Here is a 25,291-nt window from a genome sequence, read left to right on the forward strand (position 1 = left end):
AAACATGTAGATAGTTCATTACCACTGTAACATGTTCAGATGTCAAAACTTTGCTGCCCAGATCCTAGACCCCAGATCCTGGGGTTAGTTAGTTAGTTTAATATGTTTATTATGCACCCCATACCCATCCTGTGGGCGGTAGTAAAAATATTACAGAGGTACATAATGGGTCCAGGGACTGGGCCTCAAAGTTTTGACAGCTGAGCAAGTTACAGAGGTAATGAATTCACAATTTACAAAGGTAATGAACTCACAATTTACAAAGGTAATGAACTCCAGGTAGGTCTAGTCACAATCATGACAAGTTACAAAGGTATTTACAGATTACAGAGGTACACAATGGGTCCAGGGACCGGGCTCCAAAGTTTTGATGGCTGAACTAGGTACAAGGTAATGAACTCACAAGTTACAAAGGTAATGAATACTGTAAGAATGGTTACTTACGTTTATACATGGCTGCAATCATGAACAAATTTTAGAGTAATGAGCAATTCACACTTCCACACCCGGTCACAACTGTAGTGAGTTATTGGTGCAAATGTTGATTGCTGAGTCTCTCTCTCTCTCTCTCTCTCTCACACACACACATACAAATTCATACACACACACACACAAACACACACACACACACACACACAAACTCATACACACGCACACACACTCATACACACACACACACACTCATACACACACACACTCATACTCACACACACACTCATACTCACACACACACACACACACACACACTCACACACATACACACACACACACACACACACACACACACACACACACACACACACACACCTACACACCTACAGCAGGCCTAGTGTCTAATCGACATGTGCCTAGGACAAAATGGTAACTAACACACACACACACAAACACACACACACACACACACACAAACTCATACACACACACACACACTCATACACACACACACACACTCATACACACACACACTCATACTCACACACACACTCATACTCACACACACACACACACACACACACTCACACACATACACACACACACACACACACACACACACACACACACACACACACACACACACACACCTACACACCTACAGCAGGCCTAGTGTCTAATCGACATGTGCCTAGGACAAAATGGTAACTAACACATGCACATATGTGGTAATGCTTTATTTACAGCTAGCAAAGTCAGGGTATTTCTCCAGAATGGTCTGTAATATACCACTGTGGATAAAATACTTAGCCATTTCTTGAACACTTCTGAGTGATCCTGGGGTGCATAATGAAGATGTTAAACCTAACTACTGGGCACGTCAACACCCTCCCTTCTAGAGAGGTGCCCGTCTCATGGGCATGACCTCTTTCACCCGCCCACATGTGACCATATCTTGAACTACTGCACTTCTCCTCTGTCTCCAGTATATATCTCCATCCTCAGGCCTCTGTATCAGACTGATAGAGCCTACTGCGCAGGATTTATCAATCACTTAAAGGCTAAGAGCTGTTATCCTACCTCAGGTTATTTCTAAGTCCGGCCCTATCTGAGGTATATTTAACCCCCCCCTTTCATCTTGGGTACTACCCAAACCCGTTTACTAACACCCAGGTACCTATTTACTGTTAGGTCAACAGAGGTAGTAGGTGCAAGGAGCTTGACACCTATTTACAACCAGGTCAACAGCGGCACTGAGTAACAACCACTGAGAGATATAACCATTAATTAAGTAGAGTAACTACCAAGTGAGTGTAATAACCCAATCATTCTGACTGTACTCTACTGGCCAAAGTAGCACCACCAACACCACCACTAACACTAGCACCACCAACACCAACACCACCACTAACACCAGCACCACCACTAACACCAGCACCACCACTAACACTAGCACCACTAACACCAGCACCACCATTAACACTAAACACCACCAACACCACTAACACCAGCACCACCACTAACACCAGCACCACCACTAACACTAGCACCACTAACACCAGCACCACCACTAACACTAAACACCAGCACCACCACCAACACCACTAACACCAGCACCACCACTAACACTAAACACCAGCACCACCACAAACACCAGTACCACCACTAACACTAGCACCACCACTAACACTAGCACCACTACTAACACTAGCACCACCACTAACACTAGCACCACCACTAACACTAGCACCACCACTAACACTAGCACCACTACTAACACTAGCACCACCACTAACACTGGCACCACCACTAACACTAGCACCACCACTAACACCAGCACCACCACTAGCACTAGCACCACCATTAACACTAGCACCACCACTAACACTAGCAACACCACTAACACTAGCACCACCACAAACACCAGCACCACAAACACCAGCACAAACCCAACTTAGATGGCTCTGCTGTACCTGCTGGCCACAGCCCAATCTCAGACCAAATTAAATTATCCGCTGTTGCAGAAACCAGACCAATGTGTGTGTGTGTGTGTGTGTGTGTGTGTGTGTGTGTGTGTGTGTGTGTGTGTGTGTGTGTGTGTGTGTGTGTGTGTGTGTGTGTGTTTCCAGTATCCATCAGTCTTGAATATGAAAATGATATACAATATCCACAGGTTAAGACACAAAACTTCTCCAGGCTGAGGGACTGACCCCCTCAAAACTACGTCCTCAAGGTTGATGGACTGATTATATCGTCTTTACATCTCCTCTGCGAACTCCTCTGTACTCGACTGAAGAAACCTACTGTGTAGGCTTCATAACAAAGTTACCTAACTGTTGCACATGTGTCTTATCATCCTTCAGTCTTGTGTTACTCAGAATCAGTCGGGTTAATGTGGTTGAATATAAATGGTTCAGAAAACCGACAAGTTGATGATCGAAACCCTTGTGCAACACTTGGGTATCTTTATTGTAGACGTTTCGCCAACCAGTGGTTTTATCAATACAAATTCAATGGCATAATTTGAAGACAGTAGAACTATGTACAAAAGATGAGATAATCAGTCCCTCAGTCTTGGAGCTGGTGAATTATTATAATAAAAAAAGAAGCGCTAAACCTACTAGGGTCATACAGCACTGCAGGGCAGAAACTGATGCAGGATGAAAGGATAAGGATGGAGAGGACAACAAAGGTAAAGTTAGGAGGAGCTGTGAGTCAGGGGCGTCGTAAGGCGGGGGGGGGGGGGGGGCGGGCGGCGGGCCGCCCCTGGTGACACCATTTAGGGGGTGGCACCATAGAGCCTCTAAAGAAGGTAACACTAATGACCAAAACCATGTTGCAGGAACATAAGAGAAATTAGACACATGTGCAATTCTTGGGTATCTTTATTGAGGAAACGTTTCGCCACACAGTGGTTTCATCAGTCCATACATAGGAGAAACTTGAAGAACAGGAAGAGAATGAGGTAATCAGTCCCTCAACCTTGAGTCGATGTGTTAAGTCCCTCAATCAGTCCATCAAGATTGATGGACTGAACACATCGACTCAAGGTTGAGGGACTGATTACCTCATTCTCCTCCTGTTCTTCAAGTTTCTCCTATGTATGGACTGATGAAGCCACTGTGTGGCGAAACGTTTCCTCAATAAAGATACCCAAGAATTGCACATGTGTCTAATTTATCAACATGTCGGTTCTCTGAACCATTCATCTACAAAGCAACATAAGAGAAAAATCCTTCATTTCTATATAGCCTATTGCAGATTACAGAGTACAAATAGGCCTATATAGGGAAAATCATTGATTCTGATGATGTGATAGATGATTTTGCAGGATTGAAGGCAAGGAAATGTAAGATCAGATTCTTTAAAATGTTACCTGTACTCAAGGTTAAATTGAAACTAGTGTTTTTCTTTATTTTTCAAGTTTTTTTTTTCGTTGTTGAAGATGAATTAATGTAGGATCTGTTGGTGTACTCAGAGTGGTATTTATGTTAATGTTTCCTTAGTATTACTACCATTATTTTATTATTAATAAAGTTAGGTTTATGACCTTTAAACGTTCTCATTGTTAAACATTAGTCACTGGTCATGCAGCAGTGATGTCACTGGTCATGCAGCAGTGATGTCACTGGTCATGCAGCAGTGATGTCACTGGTCATGCAGCAGTGATGTAACTGGTCATGCAGCAGTGATATAACTGGTCATGCAGCAGTGATGTAACTGGTCATGCAGCAGTGATTAACTGGTCATGCAGCAGTGATGTAACTGGTCATGCAGCAGTGATTAACTGGTCATGCAGCAGTGATGTAACTGGTCATGCAGCAGTGATGTCACTGGTCATGCAGCAGTGATGTCACTGGTCATGCAGCAGTGATGTCACTGGTCATGCAGCAGTGATGTCGCTGGTCAAGCAGCAGTGATGTAACTGGTCATGCAGCAGTGATGTAACTGGTCATGCAGCAGTGATGTCACTGGTCATGCAGCAGTGATGTAACTGGTCATGCAGCAGTGATGTAACTGATCATGCAGCAGTGATGTAACTGGTCATGCATCAGTGATGTCACTGGTCATGCATCAGTGATGTCACTGGTCATGCAGCAGTGATGTCACTGGTCATGCAGCAGTGATGTAACTGGTCATGCAGCAGTGATGTAACTGGTCATGCAGCAGTGATGTAACTGGTCATGCAGCAGTGATGTCACTGGTCATGCATCAGTGATGTCACTGGTCATGCATCAGTGATGTAACTGGTCATGCAGCAGTGATGTCACTGGTCATGCAGCAGTGATGTCACTGGTCATGCAGCAGTGATGTCACTGGTCATGCAGCAGTGATGTCACTGGTCATGCAGCAGTGATGTCACTGGTCATGCAGCAGTGATGTCACTGGTCATGCAGCAGTGATGTCACTGGTCATGCAGCAGTGATGTCACTAGTCATGCAGCAGTGATGTCACTGGTCATGCAGCAGTGATGTAACTGGTCATGCAGCAGTGATGTAACTGGTCATGCAGCAATGATGTAACTGGTCATGCAGCAGTGATGTAACTGGTCATGCAGCAGTGATGTCACTGGTCATGCATCAGTGATGTCACTGGTCATGCATCAGTGATGTCACTGGTCATGCATCAGTGATGTCACTGGTCATGCATCAGTGATGTAACTGGTCATGCAGCAGTGATGTCACTGGTCATGCAGCAGTGATGTCACTGGTCATGCAGCAGTGATGTAACTGGTCATGCAGCAGTGATGTAACTGGTCATGCAGCAGTGATGTAACTGGTCATGCAGCAGTGATGTCACTGGTCATGCATCAGTGATGTCACTGGTCATGCATCAGTGATGTCACTGGTCATGCATCAGTGATGTCACTGGTCATGCATCAGTGATGTCACTGGTCATGCATCAGTGATGTCACTGGTCATGCATCAGTGATCTCACTGGTCATGCAGCAGTGATGTCACTGGTCATGCAGCAGTGATGTCACTGGTCATGCAGCAGTGATGTCACTGTTCATGCAGCAGTGATGTCACTGTTCATGCAGCAGTGATGTCACTGGTCATGCAGCAGTGATGTCACTGGTCATGCAGCAGTGATGTCACTGGTCATGCAGCAGTAATGTCACTGGTCATGCAGCAGTGATGTCACTGGTCATGCAGCAGTGATGTCACTGGTCATGCAGCAGTGATGTCACTGGTCATGCAGCAGTGATGTCACTGGTCATGCAGCAGTGATGTCACTGGTCATGCAGCAGTGATGTCACTGGTCATGCAGCAGTGATGTCACTGGTCATGCAGCAGTGATGTCACTGGTCATGCAGCAGTGATTAACTGGTCATGCAGCAGAGATGTAGCTGGTCATGCAGCAGTGATGTAACTGGTCATGCAGCAGTGATGTAACTGGTCATGCAGCAGTGATGTAACTGATCATGCAACAGTGATGTCACTGGTCATGCAGCAGTGATGTCACTGGTCATGCAGCAGTGATGTCACTGGTCATGCAGCAGTGATGTCACTGGTCATGCAGCAGTGATGTCACTGGTCAAGCAGCAGTGATGTCAATGGTCATGCAGCAGTGATGTAACTGGTCATGCAGCAGTGATGTAACTGGTCATGCAGCAGTGATGTAACTGATCATGAAGCAGTGATGTAACTGATCATGCAGCAGTGATGTCACTGGTCATGCAGCAGTGATGTAACTGGTCATGCAGCAGCGATGTAACTGGTCATGCAGCAGCGATGTAACTGGTCATGCAGCAGTGATGTCACTGGTCATGCAGCAGTGATGTAACTGGTCATGCAGCAGTGATTTAACTGGTCATGCAGCAGTGATTTAACTGGTCATGCAGCAGTGATGTCACTGGTCATGCAGCAGTGATGTAACTGGTCATGCAGCAGTGATGTAGCTGGTCATGCAGCAGTGATGTAACTGGTCATGCAGCAGTGATGTAGCTGGTCATGCAGCAGTGATGTAACTGGTCATGCAGCAGTGATGTAGCTGGAGTTTACTATCCCCCATCCCCCCCACCCTTGGATTTCATGGGGGTGACACTACAGATGCCGCCCCGGGTGACACCAACCCTAGCGACGCCTCCACTGTGAGGATTGCTAAAGGAAGGATTATCAAAGCTTGTGTAACAAATCAGTTGGTGTCAAAAAGTCAAAGAGGAAGTCCTCCTCGTCAGCGAGGAAGGAAAATAAAGTGTGTTAGAGCGGTGACGACGTCGAAGGAAAATTCTGTGTGCTCGTTGACAGACTGGACAGTCCAATACAACATGAGAAATTGAAACAAGAACTAGACAATTTTCACGAAGTGGAACAGGACGCCTCTCTATGAGATATCCATGAGTTAGACAGGGGGTCCGATATGAAGACAAGAGAGTTGTCTCCCAACCTCGGTATTGATGACAAGAAGGCTAGAAACCCAAACTTGGTTTGATAGAATGTAATCTGTTGTGTGTCATATCAGACCAACGTTGGTGCCAATGGTTGTGAGGTGAGCAGAGATTACAGTAAAATAGCCAGAGAATGGAATACCTCTATATGAAACTGGTAGGTTATGTACTGCAGACCGCGCAGCAGAGTCTGCCTGCTCATTGCCCTGAACAACAACAGGGATCCAACAGAAAACAATTTCTTTGTATTTGCTAGTAATGCGGCACAACCAAAGGTGTATACGAAGAACTAGGGAATGAGGTGAATCAATTTTTTTAATAGCTTGCAAAGCACTAAAGGAGTCTGAGATGATTACAAACATTGAAGTAAGTATGGATGCAATACAGATAACTGCAATGAGAATGGCATACAATTCAGCTGTAAAAATCCCAACTGAGTCTAATAAATGACCTCGTACAACACTGTCAGGAAACACTGCTGCAAACCCAACAACACCAGTGTACACTGCAAAGGCATGAGAATGAGATCGTAAGTGATTAAAAAAGAGCAAGAAGGAACTAAGGATTTGGGCTTTCGCACATGGCAGTGGGGAAGAACAGACACTAACCGTTGGAACTTGCCAAGGAGTAAGTTAAAAGTTAGAAGATAGATGAACATATAAAGGTGGCAACTGAAGAGATGAAAAGAGCGACTGAAGACGAAGAGAAAAGGGACGGAGTAAACAGGGGCGGGGGAACAAATGATGGACCTCTGCTAACGTCCATTTCTCTCCAGTATGTAGAAGGATCGTGAAGGTCATGAAAGCGGACAAAATAACAGAGGCAATTAACATCGCGACGATCATTCAAGGATGCGACATTTGCTTCTGCATAAAGGCTCTCAAGTCTCAACAGGTGAGGAGTGAAAAGCCGCAGTATATATCTTGTCACCATAATCTAGTTTCGATAAAATTAACGCTGAATGCAGTCGAAGGAGAGTTCGATGGTCAGTCCCCCCATGAAAGATGAGTGAGGGTTTTAAGGAGGTTCAGCCGGCTATGGCAAGTTGCTTTCAGGGAGGTAATGTGAGGTTTCCAAGACAACCAGCGATCAAACAGAAGACCGAGAATTCTGACCATATCACATTCAGGGATTCGTGAGCCATACAGGTACAATGAAGTATCAGGAACGATTGAACATCTGGTGAAAGTAATTTAGTGTGTTTTAGCACTAGAAAATTTAATCTATGAGTAGTGGCGAAGTGGGAAACACTGGTGACAGCGTTCTGGAGCGAGGCTGCTATTAGGCGACAGTCAGCGCCTGCACAAGCTATAGCAAAGTCATCATCATAAAGTGATGACCAAATATTAGATTAGAGAATAGAGGCCAGATCATTTACAGCAAGTAGAAAAGAGTGGTGCTAAGGACACATCCCTGAGGGACACCTGCAGCTTGGACAAAGTCCAGGGAAAGCAAATTATTAACCCGAGCAAGGAAATGTCTCTAAGATAAGAAATTTGCAAAAAAAAAAAAAAAATGGCAGACTGCCTCGGAGGCCTAAGGAGTGAGCTTGCGGTAAGTTGTTATACCTTCAAGTAGTGTCATATGCCTTTTCAAGATCAAAAAATGACTGCTATAATGGAGTGGTTCCTAGCAAAGGCATTACGAGCATAGGGATCTAAGCATAGCAAGGGGTCAATAGTAGAGCGGCCCTTATGAAAGCCATATTGACGAGGGGAGAGACTATTGTGTCTCTAAATACCACATCAAACATCTATTTACCAAACGTTCTATCACCTTTCAAACTGCAGTGGTAAGAGCACTGGGATGATAGTGGGAGGCCTCACATCCTGAAGTACCTGGTTTACGAAAAGGTAGAACGATGGCAGATTTCCACAGCTGGGAAAGAACTCCTTGTGACCAAATAAGACTAAAAAGACGTAAGAGGACAGCAAGGGCTGACAGATGCAAATGCTGGAATATATAAATATGAATGCCATCAGGCTCAGCTGCTGCTGATCGACAAGCGGAAAGTATGGACTCTTGTTTTAGAAGTGTAAAAGGCACATTACAAGGCTCTTCTCTGCTAGAAAAGTCGAAGGGCAGTAACACTGGCAGGCTTGGAGGAAAGAAACGAGGGACATAGATGGAACCCTTTAGAGATACGGACAAGATGATTTCCGATTTCCATGGCAACTTCAGGAGGGTCTGCAATACTGACACCGGCAACCTGGAGATTGGGAGCCGGGTCTGGAGGGAACTTGCTACTCAGTTTCTACACTTTTTTCCAAATTGCACTCATTGAGGAAGTAACGGTAGAAACGTAATTTTGGCAGTAAGCGTGTTTAGCTTCATGGATGATACGTCAGGCGACTGCTCTCGTCCATTTAAAATCAAGGAGATGCTCTGTGGTCCTATTGTAACAATATCAGCCCCACGCAGTCTCCTGCTTGTGCACGAGCACAAGCAGGAGACCACCAAGGACCACATTTCCAAGAATACTTGCTCGAGGTTTGAGGTATAGAATGTGAAGCTGCAGTTAAAACTGAGGTTGAAAATAAGTGTAACAGTTCATCAGTAGTGAACGAAGAAAGGTCCTCACTAAAAGCAATTTGGCGAGAGTACAGATCTCAATTCGCTCGTTGAAATTGCCAATGTGGCCTTCGAGGAAGGTGAGAATATGAATAGGAATTAAGCAGGATGGGAAAATGATCGCTGTCATGTAAATCTGGGAGCACAGACCAAGTAAAGTCAAGTGCAGTTGACGAGGAGCAAACAGAGATCAATGCAAGAGAAAGATCGAATGCAAGGGTCAAAATGGGTGGGAGTAACAGTGTTTAAAATATAGAGAGGAAGAGAAGTGAGAAGAGCCTCTAAATGATTGCGACGAGAGTCACAGTGAGCCCCTTTCCCTAGAGAAAATTATGAGCATTAAAATCACGTAATAACATAATAGGTCACAGTAAGGAAGAAGCATTAAGCACATCTCGGATAGATAATGCTTGAGGAGAGAGATATAAAGAACATACTGTATACCACTTGTTTTAGTAGATGCGGGCGCTGTGTAATGCAGCGAAGGATGAATGAAGATAAGATGGTATACTGGTGCGAACAAGAAGTGCATTTTCATTAAAAGTTTCATAGGGATAAAGATCCCATGAATGTAATAAAACATAACCCGAGACGGGATGAATAACAGCAGAGCATAACTTAGGTTCTTGTACACAGACACAAACAGGACAAAGTCTGGGACAGCAACACCTGAAGCTCGCTGCCATTACCCCCAAGGCCTGTATATTCCACTGTAAATAAGTCATGATTTGCGAGAAGTATACCGGTAATATGAAGCAGTAGGTGCCTACGGACTAGAAGGGGTATTAAAGTCTACGTGTGAAAGTAGTGTTAAATGAGTAAGCAGCGAAGGACTGGAATGCTGCAAAGAAAAGAGTTGTGCAGCTGGTTTAGACGAGTGAGGAGGAGGAGGTGGATCAGTGTCCATCAATGGTTTAGTCTCCTCAGTATACTCGGAGATAGCTTCGAGTGTTTCAGAGGACAAGGAAGCTGCATGTAGTACGACATCAGAGGTAGAAGGAGCAGGGTGAGTAAAGATCAGAGGTGATGGAAATTACCAAAAAACTTATACACAATACACAGGATTCGCACTGTAGACTTTGTCCTGTATGGTCACAGACGCTCCTGATCTTATCATACAGTCTCCCTATGATCCCTGTTGGGGATGGGAACCTTTACCTGCCTCCACGAGACTATTCTCTTCCGCGATGTCACATCGTGAGAAGATCAAACCCGAGAATGCTGTCATCAACGATGCCTCGACGCTTGAACTTGTGTCTGCCCTGAAAAGGTGTCTGCAGGACAAATTCTCGGGCATTGCATCACTGAAGCTCTCCTCGTCACCTTTACTGATGATTCGGAGGCTGACAAAGTGCTTACACCACTTGTAATGAAGACCCTCGACGACCGTGGCTTTATCATCTCAACCTCTCCTTACACGAGAGCTAAAAGGTCTGTGTTCCTGAAACGCCTAGATAAGCTCATCATCGTCATGTCAACCGAGGAACTCAAGTCGTCAATTGAAGACCAGAACGAATGGGCCAAGACTGATAGTGTAGTGAAGATCCCCAATGCATATTCGATGCTCGAGATCATGTTTCTTGACGTACTCATGACTGCCAGAGCCCTGTCAGATGGCCTGGCTCTATGCTCAATGCTGGCATGCCCTTACGCCACTCCCCTTCCTGGGAGCCATGTACCAGCGACCTTCATACTTCTACATCTACGTCTGCACCACACCTGTCCATATTGCACCAAAGTGGTTGGGGCCACTTACCTTCATTACCCCACCTCTCCTCCACAATCCCACCTTTTTCCCATGTTTCCATCTTTACCCATCCTTCTTCCTTCCCCATCTTATCAAAGCTCTGGTTGTACAAGTCAAAGGGGGACTATTACAACCCAGGATTCCAAATGGCCTGTTAACCCGGGTGTAATGGGAGCAAAATAAACACAGCAGAAAAAGTTTAGACTTATATTATCCTTCACCAATTTAGAACAGCAATATGTACACTATGTACAGTGATAAGTATAGTGCACTCCACGGTAAGCAAGGCAGAAATAGAAGCCACAAGATAGCAGACCGTGCTTCAACCAGCTCTAGAATGGGAATGACAAGGGCAGACAGGAGAGTGGTACCCACATAATCTCTGCGATTGCCAAAACCATCTTATTGGCTAGAACCTGGTCACTAGTTGAACGACGGGGCCCCATCATCAACTCTTAGCAACCTGGTTCGCTGGTTGGGGGGGAGAGCCTGTAAATGAGGATGTGTACATGCGCCGAATAAAGGTTACGTACTCTTTGCATGCCACAGGGAGGATGAGAGGGTAGAGTTAACTTGAGAGGGAACAGGCGAAAAACAAACTTATGAGGGGACAAGAGAGGAAGAGACTTGGGAGGGAACAGGAGAGGAGGGGACTGTACGAGGGGAAGGATGAACCTTTACATTCGTAACAGAACTAGTAAGAGGTAAAGAACTATGTACAGAGACTGGAAAGGAAAAATGTCTGGAAAGGATATGTGAAGAAGGGGTAAAAGGAGATTTGAACTTTGGGGATGGTTTAGACTTCGGAGAAGTAGAGAGGCGAGGGGAAGGTGTAGTTGTGTGAGGTCTTGTAGACATGTGAGCGAGATAAAGATTCAAGGACAGTATTAGGTGTTGAGGTAGGGACCTCGGAGGCGAGGACCGCAAAAGAGTTAGAGGTGACTGGGGGAGTTGTGACACGAGAGACCGAGGAAGTAGGTACTACTGAGGTTGGAGGTCTCTTAGTAACTCTAAAATATGAAAGTCGTGGAAGTCTTCCTTGGAGGCAGAGATGAGAGACTGCCATGGCAAATGTGACAACGTCTTTCTCTTTGAAGCAATGAACTTCCCATTCTTTTAAGTAAACTTAGCAAAGGCGAGAATAAGCTGTGTGAGCCTCATTACAATTAAGGCAACAGGGATTCAGGCTGCAGGATGTAACTGTATGGTTGTAAGCACCACAGACTGGGCATTCTGTCATGGACCTGCATCCAGCAATATTTTGCTGGGTAGCCAAAGTGCCAGCAATTTATGCACTGTTGTGGTGTAGGGATCAACTCTCGGACTTGGAGATGGTGTGCCGCAATACAAACTGAGGACGGAAGCTCACGGCAGCCAAAAGTTGAGCTACATTGCAGGGGTAGCGTCTCCGCCCGTGGGCAGGTAGTACATACATGTCTACTTTGAGAACTGGGAGGTCTTGGAGCTCAAGCTGTTCCAGAATGTCGTCACCACATATCTGGAAATTATATTAAACAATGGAGAGAAAGGTGTTTTTGAATTGTTACAGGAATAACATCTATGGCGGGAATGAGAGAAAGATAGGCTTGGCTAGCATTTTGTACCATGATGCATGCACCGCTCTTGAGAGCATAAAATGAAATATTTTGACCAACATGGCATAGGAGCACCTTGCTGATACTATGATCTGAAAGATAGTCAGTAGGAGATGTTGGATGTTAGTTTAATGTTTATTGCGTACCCCATACCCATCCTGTGGGCGGTAGTCAAAAGATTACAGAGGTACATAATGGGTCCAGGGACTGGGCCCCAAAGTTTTGATAGCTGAACAAGGAACAAAGGTAATGAACTCCAGGTAGATCTGGTCACAATCATGACAAGGTATTTACAGATTATGCAGAGTAAAAAAAACTTAGTCCATTGTGGACTCTGAAACGTAGTAAGGGAAGTGAGTGTTGTGCCGATCTTTTCTGGGCAGAATGAGAAGTAATGGTAGTAGAGTCATCAGTTAATGGTCTGGGTAATTTAGGTGTGGGACTGGAGTTGATTCGACTTGATCCTAGATTCGTCGCACTGTAGAGAGAACCTGGTTACCTGGGTACCTGGAGTTGGTGATGAAACGGCACCATCAGAAGGTACAGGGGCATTAGAATGGTTTGAAGAATGATCAAATAATGAGACAGGGTCAGAACGGGGTGTGATTGCAGAAAGGGGCCCAGGAGAAGTATTTTCATGGATTTGGAACTCCATGGTTATATCACTTTAAAAAAAATGAAGGAAAAAAAGAAAAAAAAGGGGGGGGGGAAACATGGATAGCTCCTAGGAGGAATGAAAGGGCTGTAAATCCCCCTCCACACCACACCCAAGAGGACCCCAGCACAACCAGTAGTGCAGATGCAGCATGGAACTAATACCATACCCTACTCTTCATGCCAGTAAACCAGCAATCCAGCATAGCAACCTCACATCTACCAAGCCACCTCGATGGACAAGAGAGAGGGTGGCGGCCGGACATCCACCACAAAGCATACCTCCTTTGGCCACCACCTCTCGGATCATAAAAGGCAGCCTCCAGAGATACACCCATCACCCGAAAGACACCCAGAGCCGTTCCCGGAAGATCGCAGAGGGACTGGGACATCCCTAGGTGATCCAGATTCCACAGCAAACTACACCACCACCAAGGACCTCAATGGAATGGGATGGACCACAGTACCCTTTCCCCTACCTACGAACTAGAATGCCTGAGGGGAGAACCACAAAGACTGAAAACAGGAATGGGATAGGGGAGGGATGGGGAGGGGAGAAAAGAGAAAGGGGGGATGGGGAGGATGGGATAGGGAAGGGGGGATGGGTGGTAATTAGGTTCGGTCTGAGGAAGAAGACCAAAAGGTCCATTTCCTCAGACCAAGAGCCTCTTTACCAGGACAAGTAGCCCCCTTAAAGAGGGGAACTGGTGAAAAGCACTGTAGTCTTGTTGGTATTGTGTACCATTCACGTACAACTTGTCAGACACTGCAACATTATGGAATCTTGGTTCACAGAATATATCCACAACCTTTACTACTACTAACTCAGGTATGACCTACTTCCACTGGGGAATCTCACCTACCAGTATACCTGGAGTATACCTGGAGAGGATTTCGGGGGACAATGCCCCCGCGGCCAGGTCTGTGACCAGGTGGATCAGGGTCTGATCAACCAGGCTGTTACTGTTGGCTGCACGCAACCCGACGTACGAACCACAGCCTGTCTGGTCAGGTACTGACTTTAGGTGCCTGTCCAGTGCCTTCTTGAAGACTGCCAGGGGTCTACTGGTAATCTCCTTTATGTATGCTGGGAGGCAGTTGAACAGTTTTGGGCCCCTGACACTTATTGTGTTGTTTCTTATCGTGCTAGTGACACCCCTGCTTTTCATTGGGGGGATGTTGCATCATCTGCCAAGTCTTTTGCTTTCATAGTGAGTGATTTCCGTGTCCATGTTCGGTACTAATCCCTCTAGGATTTTCCAGGTGTATATAATCATGTATCTCTCCCGCCTGCGTTCCAGGGAATACAGGTTCAGGAACCTCAAGCGCTCCCAGTAATTGAGGTGTTTTATCTCCGTTATGCGCGCCGTGAAGGTTCTCTGTACATTTTCTAGGTCAGCAACTTCACCTGCCTTGAAAGGTGCTGTTAGTGTGCAGCAATATTCCAGACTAGATAGAACAAGCGACCTGAAGAGTGTCATCATGGGCTTGACATCCCTAGTTTTGAAGGTTCTCATTATCCATCCTGTCATTTTTCTAGCAGATGCGATTGATACTATGTTGTGGTCTTTGAAGGTGAGATCCTCTGACATTATCACTCCCAGGTCTTTTACATTAGTTTTTCCATTATATTATGTGGTTGGAATTTGTTTTATACTCTGATACAGTTTTAATTTCTTCACGTTTTTCATATCGGAGTAATTGAAATTTCTCATCATTGAACTTCATATTGTTTTCTGCCGCCCATTTAAAGATTTGGTTGATGTCCGCCTGGAGCCTTGCAGTGTCTGCAATGGAAGACACTGTCATGCAAATTCGGGTGTCATCTGCAAAGGAAGACACGGTGCTGTGGCTGACATCCTTGTCTATGTCAGACAGGATGAGGAACAAGATGGGAGCGAGTACTGTGCCTTGTGGAACAGAGCTTTTCACCGTAGCCGTCTCAGACTTTACTCTGTTGACTACTAATCTGTGTTCTATTTGTTAGGAAATTATAGATCCATCTACCATCTTTTCCTGTTATTCCTTTATCACACATTTTGAGTGCTATTACACCATGGTCACATTTGTCAAAAACTTTTGCAAAGTCTGTGTGCACTACATCTATATTTTGTTTATCTTCTAGAGCAGTGGGTCTTAACCTTGTTAGGTAAGACACATATGCAACAGTTAGGTATCTTTATTTCGAAACGTTTCGCCTACACAGTAGGCTTCTTCAGTCGAGTACAGAAAAGTTGATAGAAGCAGAAGATACTTGAAGACGATGTAATCAGTCCATCACCCTTAAAGTTTTGAGGTGGTCAGTCCCTCAGTCTGGAGAAGAGCATTGTTCCGTTGTCTGAAACAATATGAAGTTGAAGTGACAGGATGGAGCCTTTTATAGTGCCAGGAGGTGAGACGTAGGTTGCGTTGGGAGGGCACGTCCCTCTCAAACCCAGCCGTTCTCACTAGTAGAGATTGTCGAAGTTGATGGTCTGTACCAAGATACCCTTGTGTTGCAGTGTCTGACAGAATGAACATTAAAATGGTATAAAATACCGACAGATTGTTAGGTAAGACACATATGCAACTGTGTAGGCGAAACGTTTCGAAATAAAGATACCTAACTGTTGCATATGTGTCTTACCTAACAATCTGTCGGTATTTTATACCATTTTAATGTTCATTCGGGTCTTAACCTTGTTGGAGTTTACCTTACCTGGAGGTACTGAACCATGCAAGTTTCATCCGTGCATTCACTAAACTCTTCGTAATTGGAAAAATGAAATATGATTTGTTCAAAATATTATTTTAATCAAAACTGCAAATCAATGTGACATTTGTTGTTGCCTTTCGGAGACAAGATCAGAAACGCGCGCGGCTTCACCTTGGCAAGTGTCACTCTCATATCATTTTCACAACAAAGTCTGTTCCTTGTCTTCGTTTTGATGTCTACCATCCTGGAAAAAGATTGCTCGCAAAGATACGTTGTAAGACACGGCGTGCGTATCTCAAGGGCTTTCTTAACAATAAGAGGCTAAGATACGATTTGGCGGCACCAAAACGTTGGGTGTGTTGCTGTTCTGAAGAGTTGCTGTTGAACCTGGCTCTGCTAATGTTCAATGATTTCGTCAAGGTATTCATCATTGACATCTGCTGTCTCAACAATGAACGTGAACGGCTGTCTCACCCATGCTGGATATGACTCTCCGGGGTGAACGGAATGGACACACACCCACACAGATACTGCATTTTCTTGGACTGCAAGAAGTGAAGTTAATGAGAAGAATCAAATCAGATGAGGATCAGACAGGACTACAAAGTGATCTGGACAGGCTGGACACCTGGTCCAGCAACTGAGTACTCGAATTTAACCTCGTCAAATGCGAAGTCATGAAGATCGGGGAAGGGCAAAGACCGCAGAGTATAGGCTAGGTGGCCAAAGACTGCAAACCTCGCTCAAGGAGAAAGCTCTTGGGGTGAGTATAACACCGAGCACGTCTCCGGAAGCACACAACCAGATAACTGCTGCAGCACATGGGCGCCTGTCAAACCTGAGAATTGCGTTCTGATACCTCAGTAAGGAATCATTCAAGACACTGTACACGGTGTACGTCAGGCCCGTACTTGAGTATGCAGCACCAGTTTGAAACCCACACCTAGTCAAGCACGTCAAGAAATTAGAGAAAGTGCAAAGGTTTGCAACAAGGCTAGTTCTAGAGCTACAGGGAATGTCCTACGAAGAAAGGAAGAATTGGAAGCTGAAGACTCAGATGAGTCAAAGGGATGTTAGGAAGTATTTCTTCAGTCATAGAGTAGTCAGGAAGTGGAATATCCTAGCAAGTGAGGTAGTGGAGGCAGGAACCATACATAGCTTTAAGATGAGGCATGATAAAGCTCATGGAGCAGGGAGAGAGAGGACCTAGTAGCTATCAGTGAAGAGGCGGGGGCAGGAGCTGCGTCTCGACCCCTGCAACCACAATTAGGTGAGTACACACAGATTGCGTGCGTGCGTGTGCGTGTGTGTGTGTGTGTGTGTGTGTGTGTGTGTGTGTGTGTATGTGTGTGTGTCCCCTCTCCCGAACCCCTGAGACTGACTCACCGAACCCCTGGGGTTCGATCAAACCCAGGTTAAGAACCACTATTCTAGAGCATCCAGGACCTTGTTTTAGTGGTCCAATAGTTGGGACAGGGAGGAGCGACCTGTTCTAAACCCATGTTGCCCTGGGTTGTGTAACTGATGGGTATCTAGATTGGTGGCGATCTTGCTTCTTAGGACGCTTTCAAAATATTTTATATGATACGTTAGTGCTATTGGTCTGTAGTCATTTGCTATTGCTTTACTGCCCCCTTTGTGGAGTGGGGCTATGTCTGTTGTTTTTAGTAACTGTGGGACGACCCCTGTGTCCATGTTTACTCTCCATAGGATGTTAAAAGCACATTATAGGGGCTTCTTGCAGTTCTTGATGAACATGGAGTACCATGAGTCTGGCCCTGGGGCAAAGTGCATGGGCATATCATTTATCGACTTTTCGAAGTCATTTGACGTCAGGATAATATCAGACTCTCAGTCTGGTTAGCGGCTTGCCAAAGACCGAGTCATATTGAGACTTGAGTAGCTCACTCATTTCCTTGCTGTCATCTGTGTAGGACCCATCTTGTTTAAGTAGGGGCCTAATACTGGCTGTTGTTCTTGATTTTGATTTGGCATAAGAAAAGAAATATTTTGGTTTCTTTCAATTTCTTTTATGGCTTTTAGTTCTTCCAGCGTTTCTTGACTCCTGTAAGATTCCTTTAGCTTTAGTTCGATGATTGCTATTTCTCTGACCAGCGACTCCCTACGTATTACTGATATATTAGTCTCTTTTAGCCGCTCTGTTATTCTTTGCTTTGGTCTATATAGGGAGAGCCTTTCTCTTTCTAGTTTACATCTTCTCTTCCATTTCCTTAAAGGTATATGCCTGGAGCATACCTCGAGTGACAATGTCTTCGTTGGCTACACGTCCCTCACCACCTGACGCCAGTATATAAGCGCCAGCTATCCTTGCCTCGCTCAGATGACCAAAAGCTCCAGCGGCATGTCACCCCAAGACCCGCGTCAGGAAACATTTGTATCCTGACAAACCTTACCTTCAGACTCTTCAAGACTACGATTCTCTTCATCAACTTCAAGGCTGAGGGACTGATTACCTCATCTTTTGTATATAGTTCTACCGTCTTCAAATTATGTCGGTATTGTACACCATTCATGTACATTTCGTGAATGAAAATAAAACGGTGCAAGAAACTGACGTTCTTCGTGTCTAGTTTTAATTTTTCAGTAATAATTCTGAGATATTCTTGTGGCTGGAAGTGAAGAATGAAGCTGTGCCTTATAAGAACACTGATGAAACAGTGATGAATACGCCGTGAGATGGAGTGCTCATCTACATCACGTTTATGCTTATAAGCAACGGAAGATGGATCAGCAGGTTAATGTACTTACTGTACATCTTTCTGGTAAGATCAAGCCAGTTCTAACATAACCAGGTGAACACATACTGTACATCTTACTAGTAAGATCAAGCTAATTGTAATATAACCAGGTGCACACAGTGTACTGCCCCTCGATTATATATGAGAATAATTGAGTCTGATTATACAAATATTAGTCCAAATTATATTCCTCCTGGATAATGTAGGATAGGTATTGGTGGTCCTTTAGTCTTTGATACCCTGGGTGAGATTATATTAAGGCGCAGAATCATCCCCTCCCACTGGGTATAACCCTTGTTATAACGAAGGTGTGTACCTCACCTCCCACTGATCTTGAAAGAATCGTCTCTTTGGCAACCGAAGCTGAAGGCATCTTTCCCTAGGTAAAATGAAGAGAAGTAAATTGGAAAGAGAGAGACGCTTCCTATATAGGTGAAGGTGAAGAATCACTGAGCTTCTCAAGGGAGCTAGAGTATCTGAAATGTGGAAGTACTAAGGAAGTAGAAAATGTTGAGCTTAAGTTAAGTGAGTAGAAAATGTTGAGCTTAAGTTAAGGAAGTAGAAAATGTTGAGCTTAAGTTAAGGAAGTAGAAAATGTTGAGCTTAAGTTAAGGAAGTAGAAAATGTTGAGCTTAAGTTAAGGAAGTAGAAAATGTTGAGCTTAAGTTAAATAAGTAGAAAATGTTGAGCTTAAGTTAAGTAAGTAGAAAATATTGAGCTTAAGTTAAATAAGTCATACAGGATCCAGGAGAGACAGGACCAGCTAAAAGTAATTTATGAAAATTAAAGAAATCTAAAATATTTATTTTCATATGACAAAAAACAAGACCTTCGTATGACAAAAAACTCTCATGACAAAAAACAAGGCCCTCATAACAAAAAGCAAGGCCCTCATAACAAAAAGCAAGGCCCTCATAACAAAAAGCAAGGCGGTCATAACAAAAAACAAGGCCCTCATAACAAAAAGCAAGGCCCTCATAACAAAAAGCAAGGCCCTCATAACAAAAAGCAAGGGCCTCATAACAAAAAACAAGGCCCTCATAACAAAAAGCAAGGCCCTCATAACAAAAAGCAAGGCCCTCATAACAAAAAGCAAGGCCCTCATAACAAAAAGCAAGGGCCTCATAACAAAAAGCAAGGGCCTCATAACAAAAAGCAAGGCCCTCATAACAAAAAACAAGGCTCTCATAACAAAAAGCAAGGCCCTCATAACAAAAAGCAAGGGCCTCATAAAAAACAAGGCCCTCATAACAAAAAACAAGGCCCACAAACAAAAAACAAGGTCCACAAACAAAAAACAAGGCCCTCATAAAAAACAAGGCCCTCATAAAAAACAAGGCCCTCATAAAAAACAAGGCCCTCATAACAAAAAACAAGGCCCTCAAAACAAAAAACAAGGCCCTCATAAAAAACAAGGCCCTCATAACAAAAAACAAGGCCCTCAAAACAAAAAACAAGGCCCTCATAAAAAACAAGGCCCTCATAAAAAACAAGGCCCTCATAAAAAACAAGGCCCTCATAAAAAACAAGGCCCTCATAAAAAACAAGGCCCTCAAAACAAAAAACAAGGCCCTCATAAAAAACAAGGCCCTCATAACAAAAAACAAGGCCCTCATAACAAAAAACAAGGCCCTCATAACAAAAAACAAGGCCCTCAAAACAAAAAACAAGGCCCTCAAAACAAAAAACAAGGCCCTCATAACAAAAAACAAGGCCCTCAAAACAAAAAACAAGGCCCTCAAAACAAAAAACAAGGCCCTCAAAACAAAAAACAAGGCCCTCATAAAAAACAAGGCCCTCAAAACAAAAAACAAGGCCCTCATAAAAAACAAGGCCCTCATAACAAAAAACAAGGCCCTCATAACAAAAAACAAGGCCCTCATAACAAAAAACAAGGCCCTCATAACAAAAAACAAGGCCCTCATAACAAAAAACAAGGCCCTCATAACAAAAAACAAGGCCCTCATAACAAAAAACAAGGCCCTCATAACAAAAAACAAGGCCCTCATAACAAAAAACAAGGCCCTCATAACAAAAAACAAGGCCCTCATAACAAAAAACAAGGCCCTCAAAACAAAAAACAAGGCCCTCATAACAAAAAACAAGGCCCTCAAAACAAAAAACAAGGCCCTCAAAACAAAAAACAAGGCCCTCAAAACAAAAAACAAGGCCCTCAAAACAAAAAACAAGGCCCTCATAAAAAACAAGGCCCTCATAACAAAAAACAAGGCCCTCATAACAAAAAACAAGGCCCTCATAACAAAAAACAAGGCCCTCATAACAAAAAACAAGGCCCTCATAACAAAAAACAAGGCCCTCATAACAAAAAACAAGGCCCTCATAACAAAAACAAGGCCCTCATAACAAAAAACAAGGCCCTCATAACAAAAAAACAAGGCCCTCATAACAAAAAACAAGGCCCTCAAAACAAAAAACAAGGCCCTCAAAACAAAAAACAAGGCCCTCAAAACAAAAAACAAGGCCCTCATAAAAAACAAGGCCCTCAAAACAAAAAACAAGGCCCTCAAAACAAAAAACAAGGCCCTCATAAAAAACAAGGCCCTCAAAACAAAAAACAAGGCCCTCATAAAAAACAAGGCCCTCATAAAAAACAAGGCCCTCATAACAAAAAACAAGGCCCTCATAACAAAAAACAAGGCCCTCATAACAAAAAACAAGGCCCTCATAACAAAAAACAAGGCCCTCATAACAAAAAACAAGGCCCTCATAACAAAAAACAAGGCCCTCATAAAAAACAAGGCCCTCATAACAAAAAACAAGGCCCTCATAACAAAAAACAAGGCCCTCATAACAAAAAACAAGGCCCTCATATGACAAAAAAAAAAAAACAACGCGTGAGATACTGAGGTCTCAGTATGACTGTGTTCAGCGAACCGTTAATCAGACTAACGATCAACAATTTGAATGATTTTTTTACGAGTCTCATTCATAGCATAACTTCACTGGACTTTGAAAAAATGACAACATGCCCATGTTCTCAGCCCCGGGCCCAGACTCGTGGAACTCCGTGTTCATTAAGAACTGCAAGAAACCCCTCTGGCGTGCCTCAAGTATGCTAGGGAGAGGGAGCGTTGACAAGGGTGTCATCCCAGTCACTAAAAACAACAGATACAACAACTCCATAAAGGTGGCAGCAAAGCAACCGATAGTTCTAACGTCCCACATCATAAAAATCTTTATAACAATTCTAAGAAGCATAATCGCCAACCACTTAGATTCCCATAACTGCACAACCCAGGGCAGCATGGATTTATAGCAGGTCGCTCCTGCCTCTCACAACTACTGGACCACTATGATATGATCTTGGATGCACTGGAAGACAAACAAAATGCACATGTAATATACACAGATTTTGCAAAAGCCTTTGACAAGTGCGATAATGGTATAACAGCGCACAAAATGCGTGATAAGGGAATAACTGAAGAAAGGGCAGATGGATCTTCAACTTGCTAACCAATGAAACAAAGAGTAACGGCAAACAGTTAAGTCGGAGGCTGCCATAGTGAAAACCTCTGTTCCATAAGGTACAGTACTCGCCCCCATCCTGTTCCTCATCCTCTTATCAGACAGAGATGTAAACCGTGTCATTTTCTGTAGATGATACTAGAAGCTGTATGCGACTGTCATCCACTGAGGGCACAGCATCTCTCCAAACAGATAAATCAAGTCTTCGAATGGTCAACGAAAACAATATGATGTTCAATGAGGGCAAATTTCAGTTACTCCATTATGGAAAACGTGAGGAAATAATAGCTAGAACAGAGTAAACTACAAACTAAAAACACATAGAGCGAAAAAGTATTATAAAGGATCACAACAGTGTCATTTGAGAGGAAAATGATAGGATGGATAACGAGAACTTTCAAAACACGGGATACCATGCCAATGATGATCGTAGGCTGGAATACGCTAACATCCCCTTTCAAGGCAGGTGAAACTACAGATCTAGAGAATGTATAGAGAAACTCTACTGCACGTATTAGCTCAGTCAGGCACCTTAATTACTGGAAACATTTGTAGTCTCTTAACCTATACTCCTTGGAATGCTGGAGAGTAAGATACATCATAATCTATGCCTGGAAAATCCTGGAGGAAATTTTCCCAACTCTGCACACACAAATCACTCCCTAAGAAAGCAAAAGATTAGGCAGACGGTGCAACATATCCTCAATGAAAAGCAAGGGCACCATTAGTACACCAAAAGAAAATACAAGTGTCTGGGGCCCAAGACTGTTCAACAGCCTCCTACCAGGCATGAGGGAAATTACCATTAGATCGCTTTCTACCTTTAAGAGGGAGCTGGACAGATACCTAAAGTCAGTACTTGATCAGCGGGGCTGTGGTTCGTACGTTGGATTGCATGTGGCCAGCAGAAATAACCTGGTTGAGCAGGCCCTGATCCACAGCGAGACCTGGTGAAGAACTGGGCCGCGGGAGCGTTGACTCTGGGAACGACCTTCAGATAGACTCCAGGTAGACTTTCTCGGTGATATATATATTCTACACAGACCTTGTATACCTCTGTATCCAGGTGTTCGAAGCTCTGGTGAGGACTGTTTCCCAGGGTATACCTCATGACTGTTTCCCAGGGTATACCTCATGACTGTTTCCCAGGGTATACCTCATGACTGTTTCCCAGGGTATACCTCATGACTGTTTCTCAGAGTATATCTCATGACTGTTTCTCAGAGTATATCTCATGACTGTTTCTCAGGGTATATCTCATGACTTTCTCAGGGTATATCTCATGACTGTTTCCCAGAGTATATCTCATGACTGTTTCCCAGAGTATATCTCATGATTGTATCCCAGGGTATATCTCATGGCTGTTTCCCAGGGTATATCTCATGGCTGTTCCCCAGGGTATATCTCACGACTGTATCCCAGGGTATACCTCATGACTGTATCCCATGGTATACCTCATGACTGTATCCCATGGTATACCTCATAATTCCTTGTTAAGTTAGTCAGAATCAATTCTCTGATTGTTCAAGTTAAATTTAGTAAACATTCCTCCTAGTACACTACTGCTGGAGTTTTTCCTCCCCGGAATTTACACTTATTAGTGTTGTTATGATGTGTTTGTTGTGTCTATCATTAGTAATAGACAGACTGGTTATAAATGACCATAATTTTTAAAGGGGTGGACCGGTAAGCCAGCGGAAGGCCTCGGTCAGATGACCAAAAGCTCCAAAGGCGGGTCATCATCTGACTAAGACCCGCGTCAGGAAACATTTGTCCAGATCGCTTTCCACTCCCTGTACTGGGTGATCTTTTACGTAATATTGGAGATAACAAAGTCTTTTCAACCCTAGATTTGTTACAAGGGTTTTGGCAAGTCCCTCTTCACGAGGACAGCCAAGAGCTAACTGCATTCTCCACTCCTACAGGTCATTATCACTACCTCCGAATGGCATTTGGATTACGATCTTCCCCTATCACGTTCTCAAGGCTCATGACTAATATCTTTAGAGGTCTCATAGGTAATGCACTTATGGTGTACTTAGATGACGTAATCGTCATGTCTAAAGACGTGGATACACACTTGAAAAGACTTGATGTAGTACTTGGTAAGCTTGAAGAAGCCAATTTAAAGATCAAACTGTCAAAATGTCAATTCTTCAGATCAGAAATTAAGTTTCTTGGTCACGTAGTCACTCCTAGAGGGGTTACGACTGACCAAAGTAAAGTAACTGCAGTACTAAATTTTCCAACTCCCAAAACTGCTGATGCCGTAAGATCCTTTGTGGGCTTAGCAGGTTTTTATAGAGCTTTCATTGCCAATTTTTCTTCCATAGCTGCTCCTCTAACTGAGTTGCTTAAGAAAGATGCTCCTTTTGTTTGGACCTTCCGTCAAGAAAGAGCATTCCAAACTCTAAAAGAAAAGCTAACTTCTGCTCCAATTTTGAAATTTCCAGATTTTTCTAAGCCTTTCTATCTGACAACTGATGCTAGTTCAATTGGCATAGGTGCCGTACTAGCTCAGAAGACCGATGGCAAGTACAACGCAGTTGCATTTGCTAGCCGAGTCCTTACAAAGGCTGAACGTAATTATACAGTAACTGAGCAAGAAGCTTTAGCAATAGTATGGTCTTTAAAGCACTTCCGAGACATTATTTATCAGTACTCTGTTCATGTCTTGACAGATCATGCTCCACTGACACCCTTATTCCAGAACAAACAACCTACTGGAAGGTTAGCTAGATGGACCTTGACTATCCAAGAGTTCAATCCCACCTTTGAGCATTTACCTGGCAAGTCAAATGTAGTCGCAGATGCCTTATCGCGACATGTTAGTATAGTAACTGCAGACCCTCCATTTAGTGCTGAAGATGTAAAGAATGCTCAACGAACAGATCCCATGTGGGCTGGTGTGATTCGATTCCTGCTCCAGGAAGATCTTATTCTGACTGTGAAGCCACCAGC

At 43.9% G+C, this 25,291-nt stretch overlaps 1 protein-coding gene across 1 annotated transcript in view; it reads right to left on the reverse strand.

Annotated features, from left to right (window-relative positions):
- LOC128704929 (uncharacterized) overlaps nucleotides 1-25,291 on the reverse strand; it is a 193,604-nt gene that overhangs the window by 106,566 nt on the left and 61,747 nt on the right. The gene's annotated exons all lie outside the window — the stretch shown is intronic.

Source organism: Cherax quadricarinatus, chromosome 91 (assembly GCF_038502225.1).
Source record: "Cherax quadricarinatus isolate ZL_2023a chromosome 91, ASM3850222v1, whole genome shotgun sequence".
Classification (NCBI taxonomy): domain Eukaryota; kingdom Metazoa; phylum Arthropoda; class Malacostraca; order Decapoda; family Parastacidae; genus Cherax; species Cherax quadricarinatus.